The sequence below is a fragment of the Zingiber officinale genome, chromosome 2B (genome assembly GCF_018446385.1).
Source record: "Zingiber officinale cultivar Zhangliang chromosome 2B, Zo_v1.1, whole genome shotgun sequence".
Taxonomy (NCBI): Eukaryota; Viridiplantae; Streptophyta; class Magnoliopsida; order Zingiberales; family Zingiberaceae; genus Zingiber; species Zingiber officinale.
In genome coordinates this window covers 87,997,310-88,012,427 of record NC_055989.1, presented here as the reverse complement: position 1 = coordinate 88,012,427, position 15,118 = coordinate 87,997,310, and the positions used below count along the sequence as shown (strand labels likewise).

The following is a 15,118-nucleotide window of genomic DNA, read 5'->3' as shown; positions in this document are numbered from 1 at the left end:
GTATTCTTAACCCTAGCTAACTCAAAATTTAACCCTAAATTGCCTAATTTTATCAAGAAAATGTCAAACCCCTACTTGACATTTCTTTAATTTCTTTCTAAATTTGTGTCATTTTAAGTTAAACAAATTCCTCAAAGTATGGCACATTTTACTCTTTCCAAGAGTAAATGAAATCAAATTAAAACTTAGATTCGCCTTTAACCTTCTAAGAAAATGTCAAAACTCCAACTTGACATTTCTTATCCTTTTCTAAATGTGTCAATTTAAATTAAGTTCAAAACCTCAAAGTTTGACACATTTTACTCTTCTAAAGAGTAAACATCTTACATTAGGACCTAGATTTTCCTTTAATTACCCTAAGAAGATACCAAAACCCCAATTTGGTATTTCTTATGTTTTTCCACATTGTGCCAATTTAATTCAAACATAATTCCTTAAGATTTGGCACATGTTACTCTTTCCAAGAGTGACAATTTGGATTAAGGTTTGCATTTCCCTTAATTCCATAAGAAAATGTCGAATTCCAAATTTGGCATTACTTTTGCTTCTCTCTAGTGTGTCAATTTAAATTATATTTAACTCCTCAAATTTTGACACATATATTACTCTTTCAAAGAGTAACCCTACAATCCTTTTCATTTTCAAAGGTTAACAATAACCTTGAAAATGCTCTCAAGTGTCAACTTTAACAAGTTTGGGTTAAATACCCTTCCAATTGGAGTTGTCACTCTCTAAACCTATCTAGGGTGTAGAGAATATACTCCTAGGAACCCACAACCTATTGGTGCTCCTTAGATGTTCTAGGTACTCACTAGGGATGACTTCCCTAGATACCTTCCTAAGGACCTTTCTATGCTTTTTAGAAGCCTTGGTCACCTCTACTAGGTCACTTCTAGGAACAACTTCCCTTGTAACCTTCTTTGTGACTTTATTAGGCCTCTTAGAAGTCTTAGTCACATTTGTCTTGTCAAAAGTACTCTTAGGGATTCCTTCCCTAGTATCTTTGACTTGACCTCTACACCTAGGGTTGACCCCATAGTTATATAGAACCCTATGAAAAGAAGTTACATCCTCCTTGACTTTAGGTTTGTATCCCAAACCCCTATCGCCATTGGATGACTCTTGTCTAACTTTTCCTAGGTTATGCTCATTTTAACCCCTAAGCATGTTTTCCATTCTTGCTAAGGTCCTTCCTAAATTATCAAGTCTTGTCCTTAAGACTTGATTTTCACTCCATAAATCCCTAGATTTTGGGTTTTCATTTAATCTTTGAGCATTTCTATTTTTAGGCTTATATCTAAAATCCTTGGTGTTATTGCTTAAGTTGTTATTTACCTTCCTAACCTTAGGTGTGGTAAATCTAGCATAAGGAGGAATATATTTATCCTTAAGGTTATCATGCCTCCTATTCTCATGATAAATAGCATTAAGATGATAAGAGTTATTTCTAGCATGCTTTTTATCATATGTCAACGGAATGGATTCATTAAATGATACCTTGGTTTTTACCTTGGAAGCTCCCTTCTTCTCCCACTTCTTCAAGTGCGCCAATTTCTTGAGCTCTCCTCTCCTTGGGCACTTTGTGTGGTAGTGACCCCACTCACCATATGTAAAGCACCTAATGTGCTTCTTCTCCTTCTTCTTCTTCCTACAACTCACATTAGTTTCTACATTAACTTTAGTGAGTTTAGGGTTTACCTTCTTTACCTTCTTGAGCGAAGGACACCTACTCTTGTAGTGCCCCATCTTACCACACTCAAAACATTTGATGTGGTCCTTTATGCTCTTCTTGGTAGTTGAAGTAGAGGGTTGAGCTTCCAAGATCTCCTCTTCCTCGGATTTCTCTTCTTCCTCTTCACTTGAAGATGTGGACTCTTCCACTTCTTCATCTCTTGAGGATGTGGAAGATCTCTCCTCTTCCACCTCTTCCTTCTCTTTCTCTTCCTCCTCTTCCTTTTCCTCCTCGAATGTTGACCTCTTGTCAACATCGGATTGCTCCTTCTCTTCTTGGACCAATGAGCCATTTTCCTTGGGCTCTTCCACTCCTTGGATTTTTATAGGGTCTTCATGATAGGCAATGATCTTTTTCCAAAGATCACTTACATTTGTGGTTTCACCTACACTCAACAAAATATTAGAAGGTAGTAAATTATGCAAAATTCTCGTTACCTCCTTGTCCGCCTCCGATTGCTCTCGTTGCTCTTCGGTCCAATGCCGAGGTCGGAGGCGTTTACCCTTCTTGTCTGTAGGAGCTTCAAATAGGTCACTCAAGACAACCCATTGGTTCCAATCCATTTGGAACCATGTCTCCAACCGCTTCCTCCAATAATTGAAGTCTTCTTTGTCGTACAGAGATGGAATTCGGATATCCCATCCGAGTGGTCCTTCAGACTCCATCTTCTTCTTCCTCTAGCTTCTTGCTCTCTTGGCGGTTAGTCCGTAGAAGAGCGACCTCGCTCTGATACGACTTGTTGGGACCGATGTGCCCGCTAGAGGGGGGGTGAATAGCGTCTCACCTCAAATCGATGGCTTCCTACGTATTCGTTAGTGCGCAAGCGGAATAATACAATACAAATTACGAATACGAAAGCTAAAGATAAAGAAAAGAACAAGCAAACCAATGCACGTCGATGTAACGTGGGTCGGAGATGATGCTCCTACTCCACGGTTGTCCGTAAGGTGGACGATCCCTCAATCCGTCGGTGGATTAGTCCCCGGAAACTCCGGCTAGCTCAAACCGCTCCTTGTGGGTGGAGAAACCTCACCACAACTTCAACCAAGAACACTTGGACACAAGAGATCCTTGAGCACTTTGGTGACTACTAATTAGGCTTTAACCAAGTCTAATTTCGTCACCTTGGCCGACCATCCCAAGCTCCTTCTTATAGAGCTTGGAACAAATCAGTAAGCTGATTTGCACGTTACCAGTCGACTGGTCCTTGCACCAGTCGACTGGTGTCATCCCAACGGCTCTCTCAACGGCTCTCTACAGTGCACCAGTCGATTGCTACAGTCATCAGTCGACTGCTATAGTGCTGCTACAGTAACGCTACAGTACACTACAGTACTGCTACAGTACCCCCTAATTTTACGATTTTACCTCGAGTACATTCACTCAGCACTCGTTCTCGCCCGGCCAACCTAGACCTAGCCTTCTAGCCTCCTCCATCAGCCTTGCGTCCCTCGGATGCCTCCCCATCCTTCACGTCTTGCCTTCTGGAGCTTCCATCGGCCTTGTCATTGTTGTCGGGTCTTCCTTTGCCAAGAGGTCGTGCCTCCGGGACTTCATCCATTGCCAAGTCACACTTGGACTTACGTTGCCAAGACTACATGCTTGGACTTACACCGCCAAGACTCATCCTTGGACTATCCTCCTTTGCCAAGATCACACTTGGACTTACGTTGCCAAGACTACATGCTTGGACTTACACCGCCAAGACTCACCCTTGGACTTTCCTTGTTGTACCTGTATCCTGCACACTCACAATGCATATCAAATGCAACAATAAACATAACTTAAACCTTTGCCCAAACATCAAAACCTAGGGCATCTAGATTGCTTCAACAGTCTTCCCCTTGACACACTCTATGCAGACATCAAAGTCTGACATGTCAAGGGAATCGAGAATTTCATGTGACATTAACCTTTCTAGGCGTTGTTTGAATATATATCTTAAACGCCTATGCCAAAATATGGAAGAATCTCGTTAGTCAATTTACGTTTCGTACATATACTATGCATTATGACGTTGTCAGCCATAGGAGTAAAGATATTCAATTTATAAGCTTATCAACTAAGGAACCATTGCCAACCAACACTGAATTAAAGAAAATACTTAAAATTTCATTTCTAAATGAACAAAAATAACATGATTTGTTCAAACAAGAAATTGAAATTAAATTTCATCAAAAAGACAGTACAATAAATGTATTTTCTAAATCTAGAAAAACATTGGTCCCTAAACAAAGTCTAAAAACACCAATCCACTCAACTTTAGTCTTCTTTCTATTTCTTGTATAGATGTATCCTTCACCATCAAACAGAAGTCAACTCCTGAGACAACCTTGCATAGTGACACTTATGTGAGTAGTAGCACCGATATCTATCCACTAAGTGTCAGTGGGTACAATAGCTAGATTGACTTCTAAACTAGCAAAGTTGAGAAAACTCCCATAATCTGCAGTTTGTTTTCCTTTTCCTTTGTTATTGATCCTCTTTCATTTCTTGCTCGCACTTTGAGAACTAGATGCTAAGTGAGCACTCTCAGATGTCTCAATCTTTAGTCTCCCTTCCTTTTGCACGCATTGAGCTATGAGCTCATTCAATGCCCACTTTTTCTTTTGAGTATTATACGATATCTTAAAAGGAGTGAATCGTGCAGGCAAAGACATCAAGACGAAATGAACTAACATACCCTCAGATATATCAAGTTTTAGTGCTTTCAGACTTGTTGCTATATTGGACATCTCCATAATGTACTCCCGTATGTTTCCTTTACCATTATACCGCATGGTTTCCAACTTCGTAAGAAGTGTGGTAGTCTCGACATTTTCATTTGAGGTGAATCGGTCTGCTAATTGGTCCAGGAAACTCTTAACATCTCCTTCCTCTATTATTGAGCCTTTTATTGGTGTCGGTATGGAAAGCTTCATGATACTCAAACACATACGATTTGATTTCTCCCACAGCTGAAATTCATCCCTCTGTTCTATAGTGCTAGCACTAGTTAGAGATGCGGGATGACCATTCCTTAATGCATAGTTTAAGTCCATGCAGCCTAAGACTACGGTCACGTATTCTTTCCTTTCAGTAAAATTCGAACTAGTTAGTGTTGGGATGTTATTAATGCTGGTAGTTAGAGAGGAATTTATTTAAGATCACGATTTAACTAAAGCCAAGAACATATAAGTAATATAAAATTATGCAAATAAAAATAAAATTTTAAATGCATATAAATGAGCTATTTATGAGATATCAAGTATAACATAATATACCTTCCTTTGGGCTGATACATTATTTGTTAGTGATACTCTCTAATATAACTCAAACTTTAATTAACCACACAATGTGCCTTCTTTTGGGTCGACCACTGTGCGCATAATATGATACTTTATATGAACTATATTTTGGTCCATAGCTCACAACAACTTTAATCGGCCACATAATATGTCTTCCTTTGGACTGACATATTTTGTGTATGATTTGAACAAAATAGTATTTTTGTTCCATAGTTGTAAGCTACCTTATGCATATATCTGGCATAAAAGTAGCATTCCTTTGGGTCGAAAACTTTAATTAACCACATAATGTGCCTTCTTTTAGGTCGACCACTGTGCACATAATATGATACTTTATATGAACTATATTTTGGGCCATAGCTCACAACAACTTTAATCGGCCACATAATATGTCTTCCTTTGGACTGACATATTTTGTGTATGATTTGAATAAAATAGTATTTTTGTTCCATAGTTGTAAGCTACCTTATGCATATATCTGGCATAAAAGTAACATTCCTTTGGGTCGATTACTTTTAGCATAGATATACATCTACCAACACAAAATACACTAAGCATACCTAAGATGTCTTCCTTTGGACCGACACATTAGTTCAACTTAATAATACGTTGTGTAGATAGACTCAAGAAAATTCTAGGAACTCAATTCGAACTAAAATTACTCAATCAGTTTTAACAACTTAAAATTAGAATTATTAATTGATTGATGCCTTATGATAATTAATTGATATGATCTAATTGATTATCCCAATCAATCCGAAAGTCTATTATATATGATTATATGACCATATATAGAACCTCTTTTAAGAAACTAAAACTCCCCGTAAATTTTCTAAAACTCCCCCTAAATTCTATAATTAAATTAGTTTAATACAGCTTTAAAAAAATCACGTGTAATACTACTATTTCAACATGAAACATGCAGAAGGTTTTTTTTTTTGGCATGAGCACACTGTTTCGCATTGAAATAGTTAATATATTTTTTTTTTACTATTTCAATGAAGAGAAATGATATATGTCTCGAACTCCCATCTCGAATTTCCATCTCGACCCAAGTGGCTTCCTGCGTGGATATTTCCACATCAGCATCAAATAAAAAAGCCACTTTTCTCTTTAGTTTTTTTCTCTCCGCCTCTGCTCCATCTCACCGTCACATTTCTCTCTGCCTCCCTAAACCCTAAATCTCTTCGCTCTCGTCGCCCATCGAATCTCTCCACTCTCTGCACCCCATCAAACACCCTCTTTCCGCTCTCCGCGCCCATCTCAAACGCTCGGCCAAGCCAACCTGGATTCTTCCCCCAGCCCTCCCCTGCCCTAAATCTGTCCTGAATCCAGGTATGAGGTATTACTTAGATGATTTTACAATTTTTGTGATTTTTTTTGTCCAAATCAACTTTCTTCAATTTTGATCTTAATTTTGCTCGGTTTTCTTCTGTTTAGTTGCTCGGCTCACCCCAGGGTAACTGCTAGGTTCGACTCTCCTTGCAGACAAGACTAGACTGTGGACTTCCAAAGCAAGTAACTCTGGCAAACTGAATAATAATCTTTTCTGTGTGGTTTTATAGTAGCTGGGGAGGGAGAGGGATGGAGAGACGATAATGTTTGGGAGAGACCTCTTTTACCATTGCCCTCACTGTCACTTTACAGATGAACTAGAAGATCTAGTAATAATGAAATGAATGTTGTTCGATTTTCTTATCCTATTTTGATGCTTGTATACTCTGCTTTAGTATGTAGTACCAAACTATTTTTGAAGAACCACTTTGTCACTGAACCACAATTGCTTGGTGCGTGTATGTGAATTTTTTGACTATTTTGGAGTGGTGGTTTTTGTTTTGGAGTGGTGGCTTTGGTTTAGTAAATGTTTAAAATAAAACATTATAGAGGACAATACTGCACTGATAGACATCTCTTATAAGTTTTTTTTAAGCATCTCTCCTTTACCATTTGGAATGTGGATTTAGCTTAGCAACTCCATTCCCTTTTGCTTCCCTTAATTAAACTATGGTCTACTCATCACTATTAGTGAACTTCTTTTCTAAGTCTATGTCTTTTTGATATATTTTTTCTATGTTCTTTCTCTATCAATTTTTTCCTTTCCATGAAGTGAACCCTCATTGTATTTCAAGAGATGCAAAAATATTTCAAGAGATGTTCTTTCTCTGATTTATACAGTAATGCAAAAATCCCTTATTTTCTATTTTTGAATTGATTTAGCATACAATCTATGAACATTAAAAAATATTTAAATCTAAGTAATGTTAGAGTGTATACTGAAAGCCTAAGCTTTTGTAAACATTTATTTTGAATAAAGAATCACATTTGGTCAAATTATCTACATTTAGTTGTAGTTGTTCAATTAATTTATATTGTAGATAACATAGTATGTGGTGTCACATACAGAAGATGATGTTATCAATACCTTATAAATTATAAACAGTAGCTCACGACCAAAATGGAAAGGAACAAACCATTGGAAGGTCGTACTGTAATTAGGAATTAGTTTATCTTGACTATATAATTACACTAGTACACTTAAAGTGTATTGAGTAGGACCATTAGAGGTCGTTTCTTTTATACTGACTTTATAAAGAAACAAATACCTCAGTTATTATGGAAGTGTGTGTTGGAGCAATCCCAATGGTCCGCGGGACCATGTGTTTTGGTATTTAGGCAAAGGATTTAAGTTAGGATTACCCTCGTTATTTGATATGTGTACTTGAGTTGTGCAGGACTGCAGGTGACACATGTGACTCAGGTTGACGGCTTTAGGTCCGGTGAAGGATGGAGCATCCGAGGGACAGTGGACAAGGCAGCGAGGACAAGGGCCGAGGGAAGCGACTTCGAGGCATACGCGAAGGATGACATTGGGGACGAGCCGCGGGCTTGGATGCATCCGAGGGATGAGAGCCAAAGGAAGTAGGCTTGAAGGCAAGAGGTCAAAGCTGCAAAGAAAGCGTCAAATGAGTTAAGGGTGAGGGTACGAGTGCATGAGAGATTGTACTCGGAGTAAAATCCTAGTTTTAGGGTTTTACTGTAGTGGCACTGTAGCAGTTACTGTAGCGCACTGTAGCAGTCGACTGGTGATGGAGCAGTCGACTGATGCACTGTAGCAGAGCCGTTGGGCTGGCACCACTCGACTGGTGCAAGGACCAGTCGACTGGTAACGGGCAAATCAGGTTCTGATTTGTTCCAAGCTCTATAAGAAGGAGCTTCGTATGGCCGGCCAAGGTGACAAAATTAGACTTGGTTAAGGTCTAATTAGTAGTCTACAAGTGCTCAAGAGTTTCCCTTGTATCCAAGAGGTCTTGGTGAGTTTGTGGTGAGGTTTCTCCACCCACAAGGAGGTTTGAGCTAGCCGGAGGTTTTCCGAGGAGTAATCCACCGACGGATAGGGATAGTCCACCTTACGGACATGCCGTGGAGTAGGAGCTTTATCTCCGAACCACTTAAATCGGCGCGTGTTGGTTTGCTTGCTCTTTCTTGTTCTTTGTATTTGTATTTAGCTTTTGTATTTGTGTTTGTATTATTTGTATTCCGTTGCGCAACTAACAAATACGTAGCAAGCGAGCGATTTGGGGGTGCCGTCTATCCAACCCCCCTTCAAGCCGGCCGCAAGATCCTCCAACAGTGTGTGCTCTTAATCCTAATATAATAACAAGCACATATATTTGATATTTATTTCTTTAATTTATCAATGGGTGAGATTTAGTTCGATGAATCAATAAGCCCGATAAGTTGGGAAATGATATCACTTATAGTGTGTGTTGTTGATTATAGAAGGAAACTGTGTCCTAGTAATCTAGGTTGATAATGTCCCCAAGATGAGCTCATAAAGATTGCCATGTTAAACCCTGCAGGTGGACTTAGTCCGACATGACGATAAGGTTGAGTGGTACTATTCTTGGATGAAGATATTAATTAAATGAGTTGTTAGTAACTCACTTAATTAGTGGGCATTTGACATCTTAAACACAGGGAGACTAACACACTCATAATAAGAAGGAGCCAAAAAATGTAATTTGGGATTGGTGCGGTAGTTCAATAATAGTTCTCTAGTGGAATGAATTATTATTGATAAAATTAAGTTGTGTGTTCGGGGCGAACACGGGATGCTTAATTTTATCAGGAGACCAAAACCAATTCCTTCTCTCGGTCTCTATCGTAGCCTCTTATTTATAGAGTACTATACCCACCTATACCCACCTTCGTACCCATGATGTAGGGGCCGGTCAAGCCTTGGTTCATGGGTGGCTGGCCCTATCTTGAACCCAAGCTTAGGTGGCCGACCCCCATTAAATTTAAAAGAATTTTAATTTTAAAATTTTCTTATGTGGAAGATATAATTTATTGGTGAGAATTAAAATTAAAATATCTCTTCTACAAAAGATTAAGAAAAGAGATTAGATCTCTTTCCTTATTTGTAGATAGGAAAGATATTTTATTTTTTCTCTATGTAAATTATTCACATGTTGAAAAATTAAAATTATAAAAATTTCTTTTTATCAACCATGAAGGGATTTTAAAGGGAAATTTTATTTTTAAAATTTCCGAAGACAAATAAGGAATTTTTAATTGTTGATTAAAAATTATCTTATTTGCTCTCCATGGGGTGGCCGACCATATACAATTGATTAGGAAATTTTATTTAATTTTTCTTAATTAATTGTTATCAAGGAAAGTTAAGGAAATTTTATTGTAATTAAATTTCCTTATTTACCAAAGCTAAAGAATATAAAAGAGGGGGTTGGGGTGCCTTCATGAGACACAACCTCTATTATTCTCTCCCTCTTTTTCCTTGGTGTTGTGGTCGGCCATCTTCTTTCCCTCTCTTCCTCTTTGTGGTGGCCGAAACTCTTCATTGCTTGGAGCTTTTGTGGTGGCCGGATACTACTTGGAGAAGAAGAAGAAGAAGGAGAGAAAGCTTTCATCCCTTGGAGTTTGGTTGGTGTTTTTTCTTCATCCTTGGTGAAGCTTTTGTTTTGGCCGAACCTAGCAAGGAGGAGAAGAAGGTGCTTTGGTGGTTTCTCATCTCGGAAGATCGTTGCCCACACAACGTCCGAGGTTAGAAGAGGAATACGATAGAAGATCAAGAGGTCTTTCTAAAAGGTATAACTAGTATTTTTCCTTTCCGCATCATACTAGTTATTTTTGGAAATAATATCAAATACAAGAGGCATGCGATTCTAGTATTTCGAATTTTTTTTCGATGTTGTGTTCTTTGTTTTTTTTCTTTTCCTTGTGATTTGATTGTTCCTTTTGGTTAACCTAAAGTTATTTTAGGAAATTAAATATTAGCTTTCCTTAAAAGGTTTTGTCTAATCGGTGGTGGTTGCTCTCATATCCAAGAAGGTCATGTGCCTCGCCACGTCGGTACTGGAAACCAATTTTGGAAATTAATATTTAATGGAATTAATAACCTAGGTGATTTGGATCGAACGTGTTAAGTTCCGCAGGAGATCCAAGTCAAAACCTAAAAGAACAAATAGATTAAATTTGGATCAAACGTGTTAAGTTCCGCAGGCGATCCAAGTTTAATTTAAAAGAACACATGGTAGCTAAGAAAAGGTTCAGACCTTTGTAAAAAAATTTTGTACAGTGGAACCATTAGGTTTTTCGAGTAGCAACCAACAATTGGTATCAGAGCTAGGGTTTTACCTCTGTGTATTTAGTATTAGTTTAATTATGCACATGTCATACATAATTTAGGCAAGTTAATAGTAGGATGTGCTAACTTTGTGGATGCAGGATCCAACTATTATGGCTTATAGTTTTCTTTATGTGTGTGATTAGACCCTTGGACATGTCAAGGGCAATTATATGTGTGTGCATGATTGTATTATAAAATACAGCAGGAGCTGTATTTAGTTTTTATTAGGATTTTATTTTTGATCTAGTTACATGTACATTCCTTTTATGGAATATAGGATCGATGTATGTAAATTTTTATTTTATGTTCGATCTAGTTTACATGTACATTCCTTCGAGGAATATATGATCGAAAAATATAAAATTCTATTTATGTCGCGGATCGAATCTTGCAAGGCGTGGAACCTTTTGAGGACCAGAGGCGCAGCGGAACAAGGAGCAAGATGGATGCGACAGCAAGACCCGGTGGCGGTGGCCAAATATGGCAGCATCTTGGGATGACAACACACGGAGGACAACCATAGATAAAAGCCATAATAGTTGAAAATTAGATTTTTTATTTATTGCTTTTATATTGTGCTGTGTGTGCATGTTAGTATATATGTTTAGTAGGCTAGCATAGTTAAAATTCCTCATTTATAAATAAATAAGTGGGAGAGGGATTTTAAATAAATTCAACGGTCTCCATTACTGGTTTATAAGTGATGTAAACAAGCTTGCGCGTTGGCTCTGAGTGCCTTCCTCTATATCGGATGAGCTTGTTTGTGGATCACTAAAACAAACTTCCATTTTGGATGACTATAGGAAGTTAATTAAGAGCGTGTGATCTTTCCCATCGGAAGGGGCACAATCTTATTAATGGACTTAGTATCAAGTAATACACTTAGGCACGTTTAATAGTATCCTCCCCATCGGAGTCACTGCTATTATTCGTGTGACCAAAGGATACCAACTATTAATTTTATTTGTCAAAAAGTTAGGTTGACAAGATAATAAAATTAATGGGTTAAAACCCTCCTTTTACAAATATTGAATTTGTATACGTCCACACTATTGTGGCATACAAAATTCACGGTGTTTCGAGGTGTTGGTTAATTTAAAATAGTATTGTTTGAGAAATTAATATTATTCTAAATTTAGAGTTCTGACCAAAATTTATTTGTGATTCTTAGGATGACTTTCAACCCACTGTCCATCATACTACAGCAGAATAGACTTACTGGTCCTAACTACATAGATTAGAAAAGGAACCTGGACATTGTTCTTACTGCTGAAAGTTATAAGTTTGTACTGACTGAGCCTTGTCCTGATGCACCCACTGGTGAATCTACCCAAGAGGACCCGAAAATTCTCAAAACCATTTTAGAAATATTCTATGATTTTTCTAGAATTTTAGGATATTTTTATGAAATTTTTAGAATAGCGGAAGTAGCAAAAATAAATAGAAAACGAAAATAGTCTAGGCGGGAATTGAACACGAGACCTATTGGGTCCTATGACTTATGGTGAACCATGGTAACCAAGTGAACCCAGCAGGGCCGTGCTGAAAGGAAAGGGAACCAATAATATTTATATGTAAGTTGGGCCGAAATAACCACTTAATATAAATAAGGAATTAATTAGTGAGGAGATAATTTTTAACGAGACTTCTCTTCTCCTCAACCTAATCCCGCCGACCCCTCTCCCTTCCTCTTCTTCTCTCGGCGCCAACCACAAGCAAAGACTAGGGTTCCGTCCCCTAGGCTAGGAGCACCTTCCGGCGACGACTCCTACACGAGGACGCTCCCCTCCGCGAGAGGAACGCGTAGACGCGAGAAGATCATCGAAAGGGATCGTCTCCTCCGGAGATCTAGCGGTTAGAACCGTAAGAAAATCCGAGCACGAGGTAAGAAACCCCTCACCTGCAGTATAAGTAGCTTCCGTGTGGATTTTTATGTATTAGTTTAGTAATATGTAGAATACCGACACAAAGGATGCGAATTAGCGCATAACAAGTGTTCGATTAAATTGTTTAGCACAGAAAAATGTCACTTAGGCATTTTAGTAGCTGAGATAAATTCAATAGAAGCATTTTATAGCCTATTTAGCCTTGCTCTAGCTTTTATAGGACTAGATGACCAATGGGTGGGCTCCCACAGTCGCCTCTAGGTTTAGATAACCTAGTTCTAGGTTTAGACAACCTAGTAAAAGCAAGACAAGGATTTATTAGCTTATATTCAGTATTTTACTTTCTCAGTGGCACTATACTGGATTAGATATCCATTAGGTTGGGCTCCCACAGTCGTCCCTAGGTTTAGATAACCTAGCAACCCTACTAAATTCGGGACTTGCAAACCCGGGTCTAGTTAGGGATGCGCGCATAGCACGTACAGATGTCGGGCCCATCAGCAGCATGATTAATATTTTCATCTATTATATATGTATTTTTAAACTCTCACAAAATAGTTAGGTGAAATCAGTACAGCTTTAGCATTTGTTAGAATTAGCTCAGTTCATGTTTCAGCTCAGCTCTTTCTCCTATGATTATGTATGATAGCTTTATGCTAAGCTTTTGTTACACATCTTTAGATGATAGTATGTCATGACTAGCTTTGATTTTTATGTATGATAGCATGCCATGTTTTAGTCTAATCAGTACATATTTTAAATAGCATGTTTTAAAAGCATATTGCATCGAATGCATATTTTTGTGAGGTGGATGGTTTCTTACTAAGCGAAAGCTTACAGATACTTTTCCTTATACTGCAGATAAAGGTAAAGGAAAGATGGACTAGCGGAGGCTGGAGGGCAATGCGATGAAGATGTGTGTGGATGGAACTTGGAATAGAGATCTTAGGGAATTTCAGCAAGCTTGTTTTAAGTATTAGAACCTTTTAACATTTTTTTATTTTACACCTTCGTATGTTAAGTGTTATGAATTAGTTAATCATGCATCCTATCATGTTTAGAACGCTATTTTTGTGATGTTAGAATGTTTGGCATTTAGTTTAGAACTGTTATAAGTAATTTTGGCACGAACAAGTGTTGAAATCAGACCTTTGGCACGAAATCAGAAACTCGAATCGATCAGCTGATCGATTCGAGAGTTTCCAATCGATCGAAGGATCGACTGGGCAACTCGTCTCGCGAACAGTAGGCCTCGCGAACAGAAGACTCTGGGATCGATCACTGGATCGATTGGCCAGTCTGGATCGATCAGCCGATCGATCCAGAATATTGCCCCGAGCACAGTAGCGTGCTGGATCGATCACTGGATCGATCCAACCCAAGTCTCGCATACAGTAGCCGGCTGAATCGATCACTGGATCGATTCAACCATTCTAATCGATCTGTGGATCGATTGGGAGGCCTAAAATCAGTCGGGAAACCTTTAGTCCAGCTCCTTGACCATGAGGGATGTAAAACATATTATGAATAGCTTAGATTACACCCTCTAGCACATATAGAATAAAGAAATGATAATAGTTTAGCAAAATTTTGATTAGTACAGCTTCCGCACTTAGATTTAATGATGGTCATGGAATAGTTAGCACAGATTAATGTAACGATCGGCCTCACAGCCTAGTTAGTAGGAGGCGGGTCGTTACAGTATCCTCCCCATCGGAGTCACTGCTATTATTCGTGTGACCAAAGGATACCAACTATTAATTTTATTTGTCAAAAAGTTAGGTTGACAAGATAATAAAATTAATGGGTTAAAACCCTCCTTTTACAAATGTTGAATTTGTATACGTCCACACTATCATGGCATACAAAATTCACGGCGTTTCGAGGTGTTGGTTAATTTAAAATAGTATTATTTGAGGAATCAATATTATTCTAAATTTAGAGTTCTGACCAAAAGTTATTTGTGATTCTTAGGATGACTTTCAACCCACTGTCCATCATACTACAGCAGAATAGACTTACTGGTCCTAACTACATAGATTGGAAAAGGAACCTGGACATTGTTCTTACTGCTGAAAGTTATAAGTTTGTCCTGATGCACCCACTGGTGAATCTACCCAAGAGGAGATTGAATATCATAGGAAATGGGTAAAGGCAGATGAGATGGCGCGGTGTTACATTTTGGCTTCAATGTTAAATGTATTGCAACATCAGCATCAAGATTTACCAACATCTTATGATATTATGAACAATCTCAAGGAACTCTTTGGTCATCAGGATCAGGCTTCTAGACAAGAAGCCATAAGAAAGATAATGACAGCCACCATGCAAGAGGGTACTCCTGTGAGGGATCATATCCTAAAGATGATGGCTTATCTGAACGAAATACAGATCCTTGGTGGAGAAATTGATGGAGAAACCCAAATCGATATGATCCTCCAAACACTACCTAGAAGTTTTGAGCAATTTCGCCTGAATTACAATATGAACAAAAGGGTATATTTATTGGCGGAACTACTGACAGAACTTCAGGCAGCAGAAGGATTATTTCGTCACAATTCTC

General features: G+C 38.3%; 1 pseudogene; it reads right to left on the bottom strand.

The window, feature by feature from the left end:
* Positions 1 to 15,118, bottom strand: part of LOC122048431 — a 68,025-nt pseudogene that overhangs the window by 20,308 nt on the left and 32,599 nt on the right.